The sequence below is a fragment of the Toxorhynchites rutilus genome, chromosome 2 (assembly GCF_029784135.1).
Source record: "Toxorhynchites rutilus septentrionalis strain SRP chromosome 2, ASM2978413v1, whole genome shotgun sequence".
Taxonomy (NCBI): Eukaryota; Metazoa; Arthropoda; class Insecta; order Diptera; family Culicidae; genus Toxorhynchites; species Toxorhynchites rutilus.
Window position 1 is genome coordinate 84,183,054 of NC_073745.1, and position 22,433 is coordinate 84,205,486.

General features: G+C 39.7%; 1 protein-coding gene across 3 annotated transcripts in view; it reads right to left on the reverse strand.

The window, feature by feature from the left end:
- LOC129768417 (neuropeptide Y receptor type 2) overlaps positions 1–22,433 on the reverse strand; it is a 283,678-nt gene that overhangs the window by 247,611 nt on the left and 13,634 nt on the right. The gene's annotated exons all lie outside the window — the stretch shown is intronic.

Sequence of the window (22,433 nt, forward strand, 5' to 3'; positions counted from 1 at the left end):
TCTTAGTTGAAGGATGAATTCGGACGCGGTTTCCACAATCGGATTAATCTAGAGGATTATATTTTAAAATCTTAAAAAATAGTTTACGGTTCTAGAAGTGGGTTATATCTTTGATATAACCACAAGGTGGACGTAGGAAAACGGTTGACTTAGCAATAAATAAGTAATAAGCATATAAATCTTAGACATTTCATCTTTCGAATAAAGTTATTATCATACCACGTCGTTTAGCCGGAAAAGCATTATTAACGCTCAAAGTGGGAATCGATTCCTCCTCGGAAATACCCAGCGCAAATAACACCCACTCCCCAAGCCCCGACAATTGGAATCATCGTTGAGAAGGAATGGATTCCTGCTCGGAATTACACAGAAAAAAAGACCCCCTTTCCAACAATTCCAACTACCCAATAACCACAATCGTTTGCAGTTGACGAATGTCAACAAATAATTTTATAACACTGCTTTCATACAATGAAACGAAAGCAAAGGATACGTCATATTTTATTCCCATCCGTTCGGTTCAATTGCAGAAGAGAAATGGAATTGGAAAAGAAGAGCATAATGCACACCGTCGCATCAACTGAATGGATTTCCAGAGCGTATGCGAGTTTATATACGGTTTCAATAACATGTTTTCTAAGCGATTTTAAAACTATTGAAACAAGTTTTCGGGTCAATAATTAACAATCATATAAATTGTGGACATTTTGTCTTTCGAATAAAATGATTATCATACCACTCCGTTCAGCCGGAAAAGAGGTATTAACGTTCAAAACCTTGCAGTCCACTCTCTCGTTTTCGAAACTTTGAACTTACACCCCGGTACAGAAATAAAAGACGTAGTTCTACGTCAATATTATTGAGAATATACGATGCACTGCGCTTGTATGTAGTTATAAATATATACTTATGGGAATTTAACAGTGTACTTCTCTGTGGATATCTATATTGCCGATTTGTTATATTCCAGAAGTATTATCTCTATTACCTTCCCAGGTTTCCCAGAAATATTCTCGGCCGCCGCATGTTGTAGTATACGATGAGAAAGTTCCACGTGTGACGGATAAAGAATTAGGTCACCGGTTCTTTTTATTTTTTGAATGTTCTCTAGATTGTCTTCCCTAGCTTCTCATGTATATCATCTGCCGCACAGTGTTGAAATATACAGTGGACGAATATATTATAAACGTGACGAATAACGAAATGGATAATTTAGACGCAAATATGCAAATAATATTAGGCTGTCAAAAAAGTCCTGCGGTATTTCCGCGAGGTGTCGTTGTAAGCGCGTAGTTCTAGTTGTATTCATTGTATCGAGTCATACTATAGCTTGTTGGAAAGGTATTTTGGCGCGCTATAATATAGTCCTTGACAGTGTTTTGTTTGGTTAAGTCGTTCGTGAGTTATAGTGTCGCAAATATGGAGCAAAATAAAGAGAAAATCCGACATATTTTACAGTACTACTATGACAAAGGCAAAAATGCATCTCAAGCTGCCAATAAAATTAGTGCAGTTTATGGACCCGATACAGTTTCCAATTCCACCGCACAACGATGGTTTCAACGTTTTCGTTCTGGTGTAGAGGTCGTCGAAGATGCGCCACGCTCCGGAAGGCCTGTCGTCGAAAATTGCGACAAAATCGCTGAATTAGCCGAGAAAAACCGGCATAGTAGCAGCCGTAGCATCGGCCAAGAGCTGGGGATAAGTCATCAAACTGTTATTAACCATTTGAAGAAGCTTGGATTCACAAAGAAGCTCGATGTATGGGTGCCACACACGTTGACGCAAAAAAACATCTTTGACCGTATCGACGTATGTGAATCGCTGCTGAATCGCAACAAAATCGACCCGTTTCTGAAGCGGATGGTGTCTGGCGATGAAAAGTGGGTCACTTACGACAACGTGAAGCGCAAACGGTCGTGGTCGAAGCCCGCTGAAGCGGCTCAGACGGTGGCCAAGCCCTCATTAACGGCCAGGAAGGTTCTGCTGTGTGTTTGGTGGGATTGTCAAGGAATAATCTATTATGAGCTGCTTCCCTATGGCCAAACGCTCAATTCGGACCTGTACTGCCAACAACTGGACCGCTTGAAGGTAGCACTCATGAAGAAGAGGCCATCTTTGATAAACAGAGGCCGCATTGTCTTCCATCAGGACAACGCCAGGCCACACACTTCTTTGGTGACGCGCCAGAAGCTCCGGGAGCTCGGATGGGAGGTTATTTTGCATCCGTCGTATAGTCCGGACCTTGCACCAAGTGACTACCACCTGTTTTTGTCCATGGCGAACGAGCTAGGTAGTCAGCAGTTAGCCACAAAAGAGGCATGTGAAAATTGGCTATCCGAGTTTTTTGCCAATAAGGAAGCGAGCTTCTATAACAGGGGTATTATGAAGTTGGCATCTCGTTGGGAACAAGTCATCGAACAAAACGGCGCATGTTTGACTTAAAACAGACTAATTTTATGAACAAATGAAAATTCAAAAAAAATACCGCAGGACTTTTTTGACAGCCTAATATTTTTCGCACTGAAATGCATATAAACCATAAAAAAACCAAATATGCTTCTTTTCATATACCGCACAAAAACCCAAAAGAACATGAAACCGCACAAAAAAAGTTCAGTTGTCTTCTCAGGTTCCCAGAAGTTTCTTTGCCATCTCGTTTTAGAATCTACAATAGATAAAAAAAACAGTTCTACGCGCGACGTGTTATAGATTATATTCGCCGATTTTTTTAACTTCAGAAATCTTCTCTCAGTTGTACAGGGCGGACTCGATTATATACAGTTTCGGATTCATTTTCACTGTATCGAATCATGTATATAATCGAGTAAAAACAATATTTTTTTGATCGTTTTTTATGCATATATTTTTTTGTTTTTTGAATATAAAAGAAGAATTTAATTTTTGATTCATCCTCTTAAAGTAATAAAATACCTTTCTCATATGAAAAATACGAATTCATTCGGGAGATGATAGAGGATCGTGTTTGATGAAAATAATCCTTCTACGCATGTGTTTGAATTTCAACCATGACATAGTTATAGAACTTTTTGTTTGTTTCGGACTCTGTTGCCTCAAACTGGCTCTACATTTAAAAAGTTCGCTACAGAAAACGATTCTGTTGCTTCCATTAGAAAGATGAAAGAAGTAGCACAGGACATTGTAGTGAAACATCTAAATCAGTGGATTCAAATAACATTTTAGAAGTGAAAAACTTCAAAGTTAGTTATTTTTAATGTGTTATTATTAATTTTATCCTAAAAATTTATATTGCACTTGATTGTTTCTATCAATTAAAGCAAAGCTTTCTAACCACTGTACAGTTTGTTCTTTGACACCCAACTTTTATTTATCCTAATTTCGCTGCAATATCGATATTAATTCCTAGTAAAAATTCAAGCAAAATCTACAAAAATCACGATTCTGACCCCTCTGTACCACTTACATTTCGCCTTAACGTTGAAAGATTTTTTTTTCCGTGAAAAATAATTTTCAAACATAAAAAAAAATCTCAAACTGTACATAATCGAGTCCAAAAATGTATATATTCGAATCACATATAATAGAGTCTGTATATAATCGAGTCCAACCTGTATTCTCAGGCTTCCCAGGGATGTCTTCTGCTTCCGTGTATTGAAATATATGATAGATCGGAGGCGATCTGGCGTAGTGGTAACATCCATGCCTCTCACGCTAAAGGTCACGAGTTCAATTCTCACTCCCGACATTCTTCCAAAAATGGAAGTAAAAGTGACGAACCAGCCAAATGAGTTGAAAATCACTATAATACAGATATAAAAAAAAAATATATGATAGATGAATGGATCATAAACGCGACAAGTATTGAATCATATCATTTTAGAATACAGAAATTACATGAAAAAGAATTGCAAATGGGTTGTATCCAAGACAGAACTACATTTTTGACGTAAGATCACGTTAGGCTATTTGTAGCATATTATAGTGGAACCTCGATTATCCGCGAGCGGATGATCCGCGGTGCGGATTATTCGCGAAAGCGAATTCCTTAGTAATTCTATCCCGAATCATCCCGAAACTTGTCGGTTAGTGGTAGGGTATGGCTTTCACATTATCTGATCACTGGTGTACACGACATCACATATGGATAGTTTAATGATATCTGTATTTTTTACTAGCTGACCCGGCAAACTTGGTCTCGCCCAAATTTTTTTTTGTCATCAATACCTTCAAACAATCACGTTTTCTTACAAAGTGCACGTTCATGGGTCCAATCGCAAAACTCGTCATTATAATATCAGATTATTTTCAGACACAATTTTTCATGATATTTCAAGCCACTTGCAAATAACTTGTTTCTCCGCCCTAAATCGAACAATTTCTTCCTTGAGTTTTGCTCTTATCAATATATTCGACGATCCATTTTTATTTATAAAGATAGAAGAAATAGTAGTGCGTTTTATCACATTAGAATCCATGTGTAGGGCTGTCCGACATTAATAGAAAATTGATACCGTTCCTGTTGACTGATTGATCTGAAATTAGGAACATACCTTAATTTCTACTGTCATTATAAAACTGCGTATTCCATGATCTTGAAAAATTCGATTTGTCCACCACTAAAATATGGCTGAATGGCTTGACTTGGAGAATCCACTACACTATGAACAACATGAATTCGAAAAGGTCGAAGCCTATATATTATATATATATTTTTTACAATCCCCTCAATATTGGTATCAAATGAAATGATTTGACTAATAGAATACAGTACATCATCAAAATATTCCGAAAAAAATTAGGTAAGAAATAAAAATTAAAAAAAAAATATTTTTGAATGGTTTTAATGTAGAGAAGTATACTGAAGATACAGATAATTTACTAAAAACAGGAAAATAAAATAATTAAAAAAAAACCTTTTTAAGTTAAACGGTTTAATGTACTAAAAGTTAGAAAATAATTAGACAAGTAGCAGTTAGTAGTTATCACAACCTTTCCTTCATGAATTTAGGGCAATGATTAGACTAAAATAAAATCGTGGGGTATATGATGAAACAACTAACTGTGGATAATGGAAATCCAACGTTTATTTCCTACCTAATTTTCTTCGGAATATTTTCATGATGTACTGTATTATATTAGTCAAATCATTTTCATTTGATTTGATTTGATGATATTGAGGGATTGCAAAAAATACATAGTCGACCATTAAGTGGCGGCGACCTTTTTTTTTATAAATTCGTTTATTTTTACAGGCTCAGTTACATAAGTTTAAAGGAGCCGAAATCTTAAATATTTTTAAAACTATATATATATATGAACAATTTTCATAAATCTATGGTTAGTAATGTGGGAAACCGATTACTCGCGGTGGACTCGAGATTAAAAGGGTGACATATTTTTCTCAGGAAAAGGATGGGGTATAAGGAAATTATTACAATGTTGATAATCACACACACTCAATTCTTAAATCTATTCGTACATCTGTTGTGAATTTACATTTCATTCTCCTGTTTATAGCAAGCGGACCAATTACTCACAAAGGAAGAAATGGAGGGTATAAGGATATAAGGATAATCACACACGAACATCGATAGATTTAAGGAAAACATATATTTGGGACATGTAATCAAGGTCTAACCAAGCCAACACATCTCTCACCGGCACATTGGGCTGCCTTCCTCTAGCCCGAAGGGAGTTCTCTAAATTCGATCTGGCAACAAGATACACCTCACACGACCAAACAACGTGTTCGATGTCGTGGTAACCTCGGCCACAAACGCAGATATTGCTGCCGGCCAAATTGAAACGAAAGAGTAGCGCGTCTAACGAACAGTGATTGGACATGAGTCGGGAGAAGGTGCGAATAAAGTCCCGACTCAAGTCCAGACTTTTGAACCATGGTTTGAGGCTAACCTTAGGGATAATCGAGTGAAGCCACCGGCCCAATTCATCTTCGTTCCATTTGCGTTGCCAGTTAGCGATGGTATTTTTACGGACTAAAGAGTAAAATTCATTGAAGGCGATTTGACGCTGATAAATATCGCCTTCAATCGCACCTACCTTTGCTAATGAGTCAGCCCTCTCATTACCCGGATTTGAGCAATGTGAAGGGACCCAGACAAAGGTAATGACATAACAGCGTCTGGATAAAGCACTCAAAATTTCTCGTATTCTCTCAAGGAAGTACGGCGAGTGCTTTTCCGGCCTCACTGAACGGATAGCTTCGACAGAGCTAAGACTATCCGTTACAATGTAATAGTGTTCAACAGGTCGTGAGGCGACGCTGTCCAGCGCCCAATGAATTGCTGCCAATTCAGCAATATACACTGAGCAAGGATTCTGAAGACTGTGTGAGGTGCTAAAAAATTCGTTGAACACTCCAAATCCTGTGGACTCATTTATAGTGGACCCATCAGTAAAGTACATATTATCACAATTGATACCCCTATATTTTTCATCGAAGATCGTTGGAGCGATCCTCGATCGTTGGTAATCTGAATATCCATGGATATCTTGCTTCATGGACAGATCAAAATGCACAGAGGAATTGATGTAGTCAGGGAAACAAACACGGTTGGGAATATACGAAGAAGGATCAACCTGCATGGAGATGAATTCATGATATGAACTCATGAATCCGGAGTGAAAATTTAGCTCGATCAGCTGCTCAAAATTTCCAATCACCAATGGGTTCATAACCTTACACCGGATGAGGAACCGAAGATATAATAAATTGAAGCGATCTTTTAGTGGGAGTAGGCCTGCCAAAACCTCGAGGCTCATGGTATGCGTTGAGGGCATACTTCCCAACGCAATACGGAGACAAAGATACTGAATTCGCTCGAGTTTAATGAGGTGTGTTTTGGCAGCTGATTGAAAACAGAAACTGCCATACTTCATCACTGAGAGATGTTACTGTTTCATTTTGTAGGCTCTAGTGTATATTTATAAACATAATGATAACGCTCTGAAACAGAACTATATATGTAAAGTATGAAAACATTTTAGTACAACACACAACACACACAACACACACACCTACCTTCTAAAAGCTGAGGTGCCTGGTGCGCAACTCGAAGATCATAAAAAAAGAGGAATATAAATGGTTAAAAAAAGAAGATAAAAGCTGTCAGGAAAAAGAGGAAGAAAAATCATAAATTACTTGGTAGGTGTAATTGTTACAAGCTGCCATTTCCTGGTTTAGATCCGTACTGAAAGCACGATTTTAAAAAGTGTATTCTAGTATTCTACAGTTATACCACAGAATACTTTAGAACAAAAGAAAGTGTGCTTAGGAAAATTGTAAGAATCAGGTAGGATTCCAAAAAGGACCATAGAAGATTTAATCCAGTTATCAAACTAGCAGCAGTAGCCTTATACCTCCCTCTTTGTTAGGGTCCGTTATATCATCCGCTGGAAACCTCCAGTGAACAGCACGGGAGAAATCTCTCGCTTTTAGCACGGAGTTTAAAACCAAACTTGCTTTAGCTGGTCCCCAGCAAAGCTTTGGGCGATCGTGACATCGTCATCCCGAGACCCGAGAGGAACTCAATCGCCAGGACATTGATACCCCGCCACCACGTACATCAGGAGCAGCAGCAGCCGGCCGGCCGTCTCGACACACTACACACCCACACAGCAGCCATTGTATAATAGGTAACAATAAAAAAAATATACTTACCTGTTTTATATTGGTGATAATCCGAGCCCTTGACACGCTAAATCACCTCGATCACGAGGAAAGCCGACCCTGAGAGCTACAGGCCTCAAGCTCGAGCTAGCCACCAAAAAAGAGGCCTTGAGAGCCCAACCTCAACGATCCCCGAGGCTCAGACCAGGGATCGAGGGTTAGAGGGAGGTCCGTCTGACCCCTATGAGAGTAATAATTGGCGCCCAACATACAAGATTGAAAGCGGTCAAGAGCTCAAGATTAACCAACAGTTTCGGAGCGTTGTAGGTGTTAGGTTAGGAGCAGGTACTCTAAAGTGAGCCTAAAGTATTCGGATAGTGCATGAACACTATTTCGCGGCAAATATACATTTCTATTTAAGAAGTGCTTCCTAGTGCGCGTACGTTAACGAAAGTGAACTGATTTGCGAGGTTAGAATCAAATAGCGGATGTTTTTTTCGGAGAAATTGAGTGAACGAATGAAAGAGTGATTAACGGGTCTTGATTCAAATTAATTTACCAAATATTACCTTGTTTCGGATTGAATTAAAATACAGCGATTCAAATATCATTTATTCAGATTTTCATACAAAAGAATCGTATACAGAGAGTTGAGTGATCACAACGCATTACTTACACAATGGATCTACAAACAATGTACAAATACATGGATGTGTCCCACCTGTCGATTGATGAAGTGGAACATGAATTATTGATTCGGAAGATGTTGATTGATTTAGATCAACACGAAAGCGTTAAGAGGAGAAAGCTGAGGGATCGCATGAAGTTAGAGAGAGAAACAGAAGAGTTTGTGGTCTCCCAAAGTTGGAGAGCGGTTAGAGAAGAAATGTCCATCATTTCGACTAAGCTTCACGTAATAGAAAAGGTGCTTGAAAACCCAAAAGTTGATGCCCGCCAAAGACAAAAACTTAAAACTAGACTGGTGCATTATCGTGTGAGAATTTATTTACTTTCTCAATCATCAGAGGCAGCGAAATACTCGCATGAAATTTCAAAAATGGGGAAACGAGCTTGTCAGATTTTCGTGAAATATTTTCCGGAAATACAAGGGGGAAAGGGAACTTCCAAAGCGGGAGCGAAACAATCGAATAGTGAGATCAATCGGGTAATTGAAGAGGTTAGGAACGAAATAGGAGTGCTGAGCGAAACGATGGAAGGGAATGCTCTGGGAGAAGTAAAAGAGAGTCAAAATGAAAATGCGGTGGAGGCGGGAAATGTGTCCATAGAATCGAAGGAAAGTGAGATAGAATCATCAGTGAGAAGATCAGATGAAATGATGTTATATTTAAAAGATTTTGAGGAGGGAAAATTAGAAAACGCGGCAAGTTTAGTTGAAATTTTCAAATCGTTTGTGGTACAAACAACAGAACAGCAAAAGCTCATGAGAGAGAAAGAGATCGAGGCAGAGAGGAAAAGAGAACGTGAGGTCAAAGAAAATAGAGATCGGAAAAAGCGTCTCGAAAAATTGCTAATGAATTTGAATGAACAGTTAAGAACCAATATCAATACACATACGCAGAATGAACCAGATCGAGCTTTGAAACAGACGATGAGCATAAAAATTGAATCCGATGAAGAAGAGCTTTCGAATACAGATAGCGTAGAAGGCGAAACTGAAGGCAGATTCGAGGAGATTAAAAAGTCTGATAAGAGATTGGAACAGATGGAAAAATTAGCATGTCAGAAAATTAAAGGAATGAATCTGAAAAAAGGCAATACGTTCCTTTCGGAAAAGAATAACGATAGACGTCACAGAGAAAATAGATATTCATCGTATTCATCTAGTGGTACAGATAGCCTAGACTGGGACAGTTCGAGTACACGAAGTACCTCAGAATCCAGTCTGGATAGGAAAAGCAAGAAAAATATCAAGAAAGGGAAGCAAACATTCGACAAACTGAAGAGAATTCCAGTGTCGGAGTGGAGGGTTAAATATGACGGGAAAGATCAGGGGAGACGAGTGGCGGAATTTCTAAAGGAAATTGAACTGAGAAGGAAATCGGAAAAAAATATCTGAGCGGGAATTGTTTCGAGGAGCTATCCACTTATTTACAGGGAGAGCAAAAGATTGGTTCATGGAGGGGTACGAGAATCGTGATTTTCGAAATTGGCATGAACTCAAACGAGAATTAAAGCGTGAGTTTTTACCACCAGATCTGAACTTTCAGATAGAAATTCAGGCAACCAACCGTCGTCAAGCTCGAGGAGAAAAGTTCGTGGACTATTTCCACGACATGATAAAACTTATCCAGTCTATGACAAGACCAATGTCAGAGAGAAGAAAATTCGAAGTCATATGGCGAAACATGCGATTTGACTACAAAAATGCAATGATTGGAGCTGGTATAAGGTCATTGCCAAAATTGAAGAAATATGGTCGAATGGTAGATGAAAATTATTGGAACATTTATCAGAAACCAACAGAAAATCAATATCGTTCAAAAACGAATCAAGTTAATGAGATATCAGAAATGCCCACATCCGATTCGTCCAATTTCAAAAACAATTCACGTGTTTTCGTTCAAACCAAACATAAAGTTGAGCAAAACAAAACCAAATATCGTCCAATGAAAGAGAATGGGAGAAAGGAAGAAACAAATGAACAATCTATAGATCCAATGGAAGGTTCAGCCAGGGGGACGATGCAGGTTTTAGTCAACCAATATAAGCGCCCCGCTATTGGCACATGCTATAACTGCAGGAAAATTGGGCACCACTATATTGAGTGTCCCCAGCCAAAGCAACAATTTTGTAGACTTTGTGGTTTTCCTGATGTGATGACTTCCCAATGTGAACATTGTTTAAAAAACGTAAAGAATTCAGCTTAAGGGGGCAAGTTGAATTTTTGAGTAGCATGCCTCCGAATCAAATAACTGCAGATTTGAATTATCATGGGTTTCAGCGATTTTCCGATCATGATTACATTTCGGAGAATGACGTAGAGGAGCTTTTCGTGAGGGTTCAAAAAGATAATCGACCATTTGCAAAAGTTTCCGTGATAGGAAGAGAGATAGTGGGTTTGTTGGACAGTGGCGCTCAACGAACAATTTTAGGAGCAGGTTGTGAGAAACTGATAAACTCACTCAAGCTTAAAGTGTATTCGACTGACGTATCTTTGAAAACGGCTTCAGGAACTCCTGTTGAAGTTGAAGGGTATGTGTACTTGCCCATCACATTTAACAATGAGAATCATATTATCAAGACACTCATTGCACCAAAACTCAAACACAAATTAATTCTGGGATACGATGATTTCTGGAAAGCTTTTGGAATTCATCCAGCAGTGCTTTCAAACAGCTTACCGAGGGAGGAATTTCTCGAAGAGATCTCCGAATCAAATGAAATAGCATCGAAAGGAGAGAAAGAAGAGGGAATAGTGCTATCAGAAGATCAAAAAGTGCAACTCGAGGAGGTGAAAGCTTTTTTTTATAGCAGCTAAGGATTGTGAAATATTAGGGTTCACTCCATTGATCTCTCATAAGATAGAGATTAGGGAGGAATATAAAAATGCAGCACCTATTAGAATTAACCCCTACCCAACTTCTCCTTTGATACAAAAAAAGATTAGTAATGAGATTACAAAGATGTTGAAACAGCAAGTGATCGAAGTAAGTAAAAGCGATTGGCGTCTCAGTACTGTCCCCGTGATTAAACCTAGCGGAGAGGTTCGATTGTGCTTGGATGCGAGACGTTTGAATGAACGAACTAAGAAAGACGCTTATCCTCTCCCACACCAAGACCGTATACTGAGCAGATTGGAATCTAGCAGATATTTGTCAACGATTGACTTGACTAAAGCATTCTTGCAAATTTCGTTAGATCCAGATTCGCGTCAGTTTACGGCCTTCTCGGTGATGGGGCGAGGGTTATTTCAGTTCACCAGACTTCCCTTCGGCTTGGTTAACAGTCCAGCAACGTTAGCCCGTTTGATGGATCAAGTCCTAGGCTATGGTGAACTGGAACCGAATGTGTTCGTCTACCTCGACGATATTGTTGTGGTAAGCGACACATTCGATGCACATGTAAAAAATTTGAAAGAGGTGGCTCACAGATTAAAATCTGCGAATCTTTCGATCAATTTGGACAAGTCCAAATTTTGTGTGGATGAACTTCCCTATCTCGGCTATATTCTCACATCGGAGGGCCTGCGACCCAACCCCGAGAGAATCGAGGCAATCGTGAACTATCAACGTCCAACTTCTCTTCGCTCACTTCGCCGATTTTTGGGAATGGCGAACTACTACAGAAGATTCATTCCTCAATTCAGTGAGATGTCTGCTCCGCTCACAAGCTTATTGAGAAACAGACCCAAAACAATTACATGGAATCCCACAGCCGAACAAGCTTTCGCTCTTCTCAAAGATAGCTTGATCGCAGCACCGATACTAGCTAACCCTAATTTTGAATTGCCTTTTTTCATTCAAACCGATGCGAGTGATAACGCAATTGCAGCGGTACTCACCCAGCATCAGGATCAGGGAGAAAAAGTGATTGCATATTTCTCGCAAAAGCTCTCACCAACTCAGCAATCCTATGCAGCCACTGAAAAGGAAGGCTTAGCGGTGCTGAGTGCCATTGAGAAATTCCGACCATACGTCGAAGGAACACATTTTGTAGTAGTAACAGACGCATCTGCTCTGACCCACATTATGAAGGGGAAATGGCGTACATCCTCGAGATTGAGTAGATGGAGTATCGAGCTCCAGGGATATGACTTTGAAATACGTCACAGACGAGGTAAGGATAATATCATCCCTGATGCCCTGTCGCGTTCGTTGGAAGTTGCAATTGTGGATGAAGTAGAAGATTGCTGGTACACCACTTTACACAAAAAGGTTCAACAAAGTCCTGAAGAGCATCTCGATTTTAAAATTGAGGGAGGGAAACTATATAAATTCATTCCTGTCAAAACAGCAGTCCTAGATTTTCGTCACGAATGGAAACTCTGTGTTCCAGAGAAACTAAGAAATCAACTTATGAATGAAGCACATGACCAGTCATTGCACATTGGCTATGATAAAATGCTCGAAAGAGTACGTTTGAACTATGTTTGGCCAAAAATGGCATCATCCATTAAAAAGTACGTTTCGCAATGTCAGACATGTAGGGAATGTAAACCGTCATATGTGTCGCAGCATCCTCCAATGGGGAATCAGCGCTTGGTAACGAAGCCTTTTCAGATTCTGGCTATGGATTTTATCCAGACGTTGCCTCGCTCTAAATCTGGAAACATGCATCTCCTGGTTCTCCTCGATTTATTCTCGAAATGGACACTTTTATTTCCGGTCAAAAAGATTTCCTCAACATCCGTCATTAAAATCCTGGAAGAACAATGGTTTAGGCGATATTCGGTGCCGGAAATAGTCATTAGTGACAACGCTACCTGTTTCCTGAGTAAAGAGTTCAAGTCCTTTTTAGGGCACTATAAAGTCCAGCACTGGACTAATTCGCGGTACCACAGTCAGGCCAACCCCGTAGAACGGGTCAATAGGAACATCAATTCGTGTATCCGGACGTACGTTAAAATGGATCAACGTCTTTGGGACACAAAAATCTCTGAAGTCGAGTATATCCTAAACAATACAGTCCATTCTTCCACGAATTTCACACCCCACAAAATATTGTTTGGTCACGAATCACTCGTAAGTGGCGAAGATCATCTTTGTGATCCGGACATCGACGAGAGTTCTATAAGGGATAGAAATGATCGTCATATGAAAGTGAATCGCGAAATTTACGACATTGTGGTTAAAAATTTGGCAAAAGCACACGAGAAAAGTAAGCATACTTACAACCTTCGTAGTCAAAAAACGGCCCCAGTTTATAAGGTAGGCCAAAGAGTTTTCAAAAGGAATTTCACTCAATCCTCGGCAGCCAACTCGTACAACGCTAAATTAGGTCCGTTGTATACGCCATGTACGATCGTTTCCCGGAGAGGATGCAGCTCGTACGAGCTCATAGATGATCGAGGCAAAAATATTGGCATTTTCTCGGCGGCTGATCTCAAGCCAGGAAATCCAACATAGTTTAATTTTTCGGAGTTTTTCCTTATTTTATTATGTCTAAAAAAAAAAGGAAATAAATGAGAACAAAAAGTAATTTTGTGTATACCTTGTAGAGCCATTGTGATGTGTTGCGTCGTTAAGAGAGATCAATTTAATTCTGATCGTTCTTTGTTGTACACGTAGCTTTTATGGTAGAAAAGAGAAGTAACGCGAATTTGACGGTTGTCGACATACAAGCCGAGTTTCAAGAGAGCTTTTTAGAACATTTTGCTATAAAATAGAATTATTTAAAACCCAATAGAAAATCACAGATCGAACAAATAGGAAGCGCATTAGGAATGCCACCGATCAAGGAAATAAAACTAGAAATGTAAAATTTCCAATCGCTGTTAGTAGATTTTGTGAACCGGTTCAATTTACACTATTTAGTTCGGGAGTGAAAAACCAGAAAAAAAACAATTCATTTTCTCAATTTTCATACACCATATTATGTCGGCATTACTCGAAATACCAACCGTTGTTAATAATTCGCGATGATAAACATATTCTCTCCCATATCCAAGGATATGCTTGGAATATTGGTTTGAAGAGAAGGTTTGTTAAACACTCCGAATTAGTAATACGCGTGTAAATAGCATATCATTGAGAAACCAATGAAATCAACTATTTGATCAAACCATGCTTTAATGTTCGTTCTTGTTTAGATTGTAGGCACCAAAGGTGCGTCTCAATCCTGGGCATTGTTAATTAGAATGTAATTTGTTAAAAAAAAATGTTAACTACGTTATCATTTTTTTTTTTTGAGAGGAGTGGGTGGTAGTGTTACTGTTTCATTTTGTAGGCTCTAGTGTATATTTATAAACATAATGATAACGCTCTGAAACAGAACTATATATGTAAAGTATGAAAACATTTTAGTACAACACACAACACACACAACACACACACCTACCTTCTAAAAGCTGCAGTGCCTGGTGCGCAACTCGAAGATCATAAAAAAAGAGGAATATAAATGGTTAAAAAAAGAAGATAAAAGCTGTCAGGAAAAAGAGGAAGAAAAATCATAAATTACTTGGTAGGTGTAATTGTTACAAGCTGCCATTTCCTGGTTTAGATCCGTACTGAAAGCACGATTTTAAAAAGTGTATTCTAGTATTCTACAGTTATACCACAGAATACTTTAGAACAAAAGAAAGTGTGCTTAGGAAAATTGTAAGAATCAGGTAGGATTCCAAAAAGGACCATAGAAGATTTAATCCAGTTATCAAACTAGCAGCAGTAGCCTTATACCTCCCTCTTTGTTAGGGTCCGTTATATCATCCGCTGGAAACCTCCAGTGAACAGCACGGGAGAAATCTCTCGCTTTTAGCACGGAGTTTAAAACCAAACTTGCTTTAGCTGGTCCCCAGCAAAGCTTTGGGCGATCGTGACATCGTCATCCCGAGACCCGAGAGGAACTCAATCGCCAGGACATTGATACCCCGCCACCACGTACATCAGGAGCAGCAGCAGCCGGCCGGCCGTCTCGACACACTACACACCCACACAGCAGCCATTGTATAATAGGTAACAATAAAAAAAATATACTTACCTGTTTTATATTGGTGATAATCCGAGCCCTTGACACGCTAAATCACCTCGATCACGAGGAAAGCCGACCCTGAGAGCTACAGGCCTCAAGCTCGAGCTAGCCACCAAAAAAGAGGCCTTGAGAGCCCAACCTCAACGATCCCCGAGGCTCAGACCAGGGATCGAGGGTTAGAGGGAGGTCCGTCTGACCCCTATGAGAGTAATAGAGAATATTTGTTCGATACAACATTATAAGATCTTTGGGGTGGGCTCCCCACCAGGTGTCGGTAATTGTACGGAGAAAGTTTATTCTTTGTTTGCATTTTTTACTCAGATACCTAATTTGGGCCCCACATACATTTGGAGTCGAACCAGACCCCAAGATACTTGAATGACATAGCATGAGTGATCGGTTTACCCAAAAGTTGAAGCTTTGGTTTTGCTGGTCTATGCTTCCTAGAAAAAACCACCATCTCTGTTTTCTCCGTGGAGAATTCGATCCCTAGCCCAATGGCCCAGGTTGAAAAATTGTTCAAAGTATCTTGTAAGGGTCCTTGCAGGTCGGATTCGTTAGATCCTACGACAGACACCACTCCATCATCTGCAAGTTGTCTTAGGCTGCAATTTTGTGTAAGGCAATTGTCGATGTCGCTTACATAGAAGTTGTACAAAAGGGGGCTTAAACATGAGCCCTGGGGGAGGCCCATGTAAGAGACCCGACTTACTGCCGAATCTCCGTGAAAAAAGTTCAAATGCTTCTCACAAAGCAAGTTATATAACATATTATTCAATAGAGGCGGCAGACCCCGAGAGTGTAATTTGTCTGACAAAACCTCTATTGAAACAGAATCAAAGGCCCCCTTTATGTCCAAGAATACTGAAGCCATTTGTTTTTTTCCGGCGTAAGCCATTTGAATTTCTGAAGAAAGCAACGCAAGACAATCATTCGTCCCCTTGCCCCTGCGGAACCCATATTGTGTATCTGAGAGTAGGCCATTCGTTTCAACCCATCGATCAAGGCGAAACAAGATCATTTTCTCCAACAATTTCCGTATACAAGACAGCATTGCTATTGGGCGGTACGAATTGAAGTCGGACGCGGGTTTTCCGGGTTTTTGAATAGCTATACTTGAATAGCTCGTACTTGTCTCCAATCATCTGGAAAAATATTATGCTCCAGAAACCGATTGAATAAGTTCAACAAGCGATGTTTTGCCACATCAGGGAGATTTTTCAGCAAGTTGAACTTAATTCTATCCGATCCCGGAGCAGAATTGTTACATGAAAGGAGAGCAAGAGAGAATTCTACCATCGAAAACTCGGAATCAAGATCGCACCTATCTTGTGGTATATCTCGAACAATTTTTTGCACAGGAGCGGAATCAGGACAAACCTTCCGTGCAAAATTAAAAATCCATCGATGTGAATATTCCTCGCTTTCATTTGTTGAAGAGCGATTTCTCATGTTTCGAGCCACTTTCCATAATTTTTCCATTGACGTTTCTCGTGACAAACCTCCCACGAAATTTCGCCAATAAGCACGTTTTTTCCCTTTGATCAAGTTTTTAAATTGATTTTCAAGGTCCAAATACGATTGAAAATTTTCAATGGTTCCACGTTTCCGAAAAGCTTTGAATGCGTTCGATTTATCCTGATAAAGCTTGGAACTTTGGCTATCCCACCATGGATTGGGAGGCCTTCGACGAATAGTGGAGCCTGGGATGGGTTTCGTTTGAGCGCGAACCGCGCTGTCATAGATCAAACGAGAAAGGAAGTTATACTCCTCCAATGGAGGTAAACCATCTCTGGAATTGATGGCTAGAGCAATCGCGTCCGCATATTTTTTCCAGTCAATGTGTCTTGTGAGGTCATATGCCATGTTTATAGATTCAGAAGAATTCGACCCAATGGTGATGGAAATTTTGATTGGCAAGTGATCACTACCGTTGGGGTCCTGGATTACATTCCACTTGCAATCTAACAATATTGAATTCGAGCAAAGCGAGAGGTCAAGAGCACTTGGGTTAGCAGGAGGTTTAGGTACACGTGTTGTTTACCCAGTGTTCAAAAGTGTCATATTGAAGCTGTTACAAAGATCATATATCAACAGTGAACGATTGTCGTCGTACTGTTCCCCCCAGGTAATTCCGTGAGAGTTGAAGTCTCCCAAGATCAATCGTGGCTCAGGAAGGAGTGAGCACATGTCAACAAGTTGCTTGCGGCTAACCGAGCTCTGGGAGGCCAATACAAGCTGACAATACAGAGGTCTTTTCCTCTGATGTTTGCATGACAAGCAACAGCTTCAATCCCTCCAATAGGTGGAAGGTCAATTCGAAAAAATGAGTGGCACTTATTGATCCCCAATAGCACCCCTCCGTATCTGTCATCACGGTCCAAGCGTATAATATTAAAATCGTGGAAAGAGAGATCATCTCGCGAAGAAAGCCAAGTTTCGGACAGAGCAAAAACATCACAATTGAACTTATGAATTAAAAATTTTAATGTATCCAATTTAGGGATAAGACTACGACAATTCCACTGTAAAACAGTGATATCTCCGACCTCTCTATTTGAATTAGACATCAAGAGAGATAATCATTGCAAGGAGGGGCCATGTTTGCATCAATTGTTGCAAAATTGTCTTTAATACTGGAAGCATTGATATGACAAGGGTTCTGATGGAGTCGGAAACATTAAAGCATGTGAAGATTTGAGCCACAAGGTCAGTCAACTTTATAAATCCCGATTGGGAAGTTGAACTTGACGGTAAAATAGGGACAGTTGGGGTTTTTGATGTCCCTTCGAGTGCTGGGTCGTTCGAAGGTGAATTATTCCCACGGAAGCCAGGAGGAACATGATTTTGCTTGTCCGCTGCACTCGATTTTTTAGGCATGCTAACAGAGGGTATCACCGGAGGGGCTTGTCCTTGAACTTTGGGAGTGGTCACATTTTTGCGCCGGGGATTCCCTTGGAAGATATACGGTGTGCCCTCGTTAGCTGTATCCGCTTCCATTTCGTCAACTGGCAGCGAAGCGAAGACATTGTTTGCGGTTAAAGGTTGTTGCTGTTGGGCCAATGGAGAAGCGCCCTTCAAAATTTCCGCAAAAGTGCGCTTCGAGCGTTCCTTTAAAGAGCGCTTCTGCTTCTCCCAGCGACTCTTGTAAGTTTCACAAGCCGAGAGCACGTGCGGAGTTCCTCCGCAATATGGACACTTTTGCTCAATCGCACTGCAGGATTTGTCCACATGTTGCTCTCCGCAAGTGGCACAGCGCTCCTTGTTGGCGCAGTAAGCTGCTGTGTGACCAACTGACTTGCATTTCAGGCAAGTCATGGGCTTTGGCACGAAGAGTCGCAGCGGTAGCCTCAATTTGTCCACCATAACGTAGTCAGGGAGGGCGGAGCCAGCAAAAGTGACTCTAAACGAGTCGGACGGCGTAAATTTCGATTCTTTCCCTTCCTGGGAGACTTTGCCGAGTTGTCGGCATTCTAAGATTTTAACCTTAATGAAGCGACCTTTTTGAATATATGTTGTTAATTATGTTTTCTGTTCTCCAAGTCAAGTCATTCAGCCATTTTTTAGCGAAGGCCAAATTGATTTTTTAAGACTATGGAATACGTAGTTTTATAATGACAGAAGAATTAAAGGTGTCTTCCAAATTTCAGATCAATCAGGCAACAGGAACGGTGTCAATTTTCTATTAATGTCGGACAGCCCTACAAACACTCAAACATACATACAAACAGTTCAAGCTGAATGAAACCATTTAAAAAGTAATTAGTTGTTTGGGTCCTGCGGCCATCTTGGAGTTGGATTTTTCATGATCTGCTATGTTCTATGCTATTTTTTCGCCAACAAAAAATTATGATAAGAAAAACTTCGGTTCGTATTGATGAAACTGGCAATGACAAAACTCTTTTCATAACAAGCCATTCAATTAAAACTTCTGCCGTTCACCTAATAATTCTACAAAACTTGCTGTTAATTATTATTGCTTTCAACTCGCACAGCAACGTGAATAAATAACCTCCTTTGAACTTTTCAAGTTTACATTTTAACATTCCTTTCCGGAAACTCTTACAGAAACTCCCTACTACTGTACTTTTCCAATTGCGAAGCAAATAAGAAAAGGAAACCATCGGGATTATGCTTCCCGCACCTAACGCAGCCCACCGGACTTATTCCTGAGCGGTTCCTGAGCGAAACATAACACTTTCTTACACTCTAAATTCCCGGAACGAATCCACGGTGGGATTATTCTCTAAAACAGTTTACCCACAGCGCGAAAAAAAATCATTGCGAACAATTACTTAAGAATTAATTCCTAGGAGTGCGAAACTCAGCACGTAGCATCAGCTGCTGTATACGAGCCGCTAAATGAGAGCGAACTTTGCGCATTCCCACAACCGGGTCTTCATGAGGGCGAATCAACAAAATGCTAAACAGAAGGAAAACAATTTCAGTAGTTTGTACAGTTTCCCATGGTTTTCAGAACTGCTCTGCAGGTGCGCTTGGAGTGCTTGTTGGATAGTGAAGTCACATCGTTACACTAAATACTCGTTCCGCTGCCGATTATCTACTGCATCGCTCCGGGAGTTGTTTGAATAAACAAAAATTAAATTAAACGCGGAGAAAAGAAAATCAAGCGCAAATTAAATTTTCGGTCACGGCGAAGGAGCAAAATTTTGCCTCCAGGAAGTTTGCCAATAAAGAAAAGAAGAGCCATCTTCGCGGAGACATATTCCGTCGTTTCGTAACAGTGTTACCGCAGAATGGCGGCCCCCTCCAAGCCGCCGTCGTAAAACAGAAACCAAAAGTCAACATTTGCCTCCCGCATTTTCTGCATAACTCGAGGACCAAACACTGTCTGGTGAGAGCACACGTAGAAAAAGAGGGATTACCGTTTTTCCTACCTATCTTTTTTTTTCTTATATTCCCACCGCGCGCGGTCAAAGATAGATGCTCAAAACAAATATGAAAAACGGCTTTCCGGATGTCTCCTCCCGGTAACTGTTATAATTTAGCGGAGTGGGGGACGAAAAGAAGCAGATTGGGAAAATGCTGAGATGGAAGATTTCCTTCCATATTTTTCCTTTCCATTCCTGGGAAGTTTTTTCTCCGATGAAAATTCATCTCAATAATTTCTGATTGAAAGAAAGAAAAAATACTCACGGTGATGTTTTCGCCTTTTCTGTTGAAATATAACATGGCCAACCCGAATCAGTTTTCCAAGTACACTCTTTTAATTGGAAAACTACCAATTCCATGGAATCGATGCGGACCACTGCCAATCAATATTATCGAATTGCTTCGCATCGAATTAATATTTCCAATTGTGGGGGGGGGAAATCACCATTCAATTATTGCGTCGTTTTCCTAATTGAACACGCGCGGTAATTATTGAGTGGAACACATCCGGTATATGAATTCGACAAATATCAAAGCGTGTTTGATCGTGGCTTCCTAGCAAAATGTTCAAATGAATGATAAATAATATCTCCTCGGCGATATAGGCTAATGATGCTCAAATACTTTGAGCAAATGAAACCACTCTGGAAGCGTATGTTTTCATAAATGTTTGCATTACGAGAAAAGGGTCTCTCACTCGTGTTGGTAAATATTACCAGCAAATGACTCTAAAAAAAACTCGCGATTCGAAAAGTTCGCTAACAAGCTGGATGGCAGTCAGCTAACTATCATTTATTTTTCTTAGCAAACTTTCCTCGTTTTATATCATTGGAAAAGAAGATGCTGGGAAATTAACGACATGAAGTTCAATGAAGAAAATGCTGTCGCTTTTCCAACGAAGTTCGACAGCTTCAACGATGGTTCGTGCAATGCTTTCCGACGATGGTGCTTCATTTGTTTTGTTGAATAGAGTGTAAATGAATTTTCGAAAACGTATAGGAAAACTAGTGCGAGCGCTTGTTATTCTTTTGAACTGTTGAACCGATTCAGATGATCGATATATCAACTCGAAGCCAATGAACTGGTCTTCTTTGAAAAAATATTAGAAAAATTGGCTTTTTGTTCCAAAAATATTAGAAAAATTGGCTTTTTGTTGATTTGTTTTTTATAGTTTACATGGTTTCGGGATCAAGGGCGTTATATTTTTTATATTTGTTTTCTTCGAAATTGATTTTTAACATAACATATACAAAAATCAGAGATGTGTTATTTTTCGTTTTTGAATTATGATTTTAAAAATTGACTCGATGGTCCGGATAATAATTTTTCTCTTTTACCAAAAATGATTTTTTTCAAAAAATCACAGCTTTTTAAGTACTGGATCGATTCAGATCATCGATATATCAAAAAAGGCTAGTTCATTGACTTCAATTTTATATGCCTATCATCTGAATAGGTTCAGTTATTCAAAAGTTATGAATAGTACAGTTTATATGTTCGTCGAAGCGCAGCGTTTCGCCAAGAATAACGCCAAGATATTTGATTGACGTGGTTCTTTCCACAGTTTGCCCATCGATAGTTATACTAAGACTGTCACTGTCAAGATTGCATGTCGATACTACCATATACTTTGTTTTGCTAATGTTTAACTTAAGTTTTTTCCATCTAAACCATTCGTCTAAGTTTTGCAGTTCACGGTTCATCTTGACGAAGTACTCTTGCAATGTCTCAGCAACAATGAATATCATTGTGTCGTCAGCAAACAAGTTTACGTCACTGTCATTCAACACCTGTTTGATGTCATTAATATAAAGCAAGAAAAGCAGCGACTCCAGAACACTTCATTGAGGTACACCCAGATTCACTGGTCCCGCCAATGATTCACTGTCCCTGTAAATAGTGATTTGTGTTCGTCCGTTCAGGTAACTTTCAAACCAGTTCAATACAGGTCCAGTTACATTATAATTGGAAAGCAAATTAAGTAATTTCATACTCAGTTCAACTCTCGTTCGAGTAAGGCGTATCTCTAGTGCGCTCCTTTGAATATACAATTGTCATACGAGTCTTATATAATCTATAAATATCACTTATTGTTCAGTGACTTTCTATTATTTCTGTGAAAACCGGTGATAAATCAGCCGTAACAAAGAGGGCACAATGGCCCTCCAAAAGGAGGAGGAAAGAAGAAAAAACCAATTGAATTGACTCCTAAGCTTGAAGGCCATCGTGAGGGTCCGAAATTCGTCGTCATTAAACGCTCGGATGTTAATAATGGGTCTTT